The following is a 550-nucleotide window of genomic DNA, read 5'->3' as shown; positions in this document are numbered from 1 at the left end:
CCAGCTCTTCACCTTACCACTTGAGCCACAGAGCAACTTCCGATTTTCTGTAGGTTCCCTGGAGATCTGAGTGTCCCAGACTTTCCTGCCTGGGCTGGCTTTGAAACGTGATCATCACATCTCAGCCTCCTGAGGAGCTAGGAGGACAGGCTGAGCCACCTGTGCCTGGTAATCTGGCCTTACACCACAGTGGACTAGGAGCTCCTGAAAGCTTTTCTTTAATTTTTCTGTGCTAGTATTGGGGTTTGAACTCAGGGTCTTGGCTCTGGTCTCTTTTTTCCTTCAAGTTTACCACTTTACCATTTGTGCCACAGCTCCATTTCTGGATTTTGGTAGTTAATCGGCAAGAAGAGTCTCATTAACTTTCCTCTCCAGAGCTGGCATGACCCTCGATCTCTATCTCAGTCTCCTGAGTAGCTAGGATTTACAGGGGTTGAGTCACTGGTGGCATTGGGCTAGAAGCTTTTCTAAAGCAAGAGTTCTTCCCTGAGTTTGCCCTGACTCCTCCATGCAAAGGAGGCCTGAGGGTCAGGAGTTGTGAAAACAGGTT

Source organism: Dipodomys merriami, unplaced genomic scaffold, assembly GCF_024711535.1.
Source record: "Dipodomys merriami isolate MVZ:Mamm:240054 unplaced genomic scaffold, mDipMer1.0.p SCAF_942, whole genome shotgun sequence".
Classification (NCBI taxonomy): Eukaryota; Metazoa; Chordata; class Mammalia; order Rodentia; family Heteromyidae; genus Dipodomys; species Dipodomys merriami.
This window is presented reverse-complemented; position numbering follows the sequence as displayed.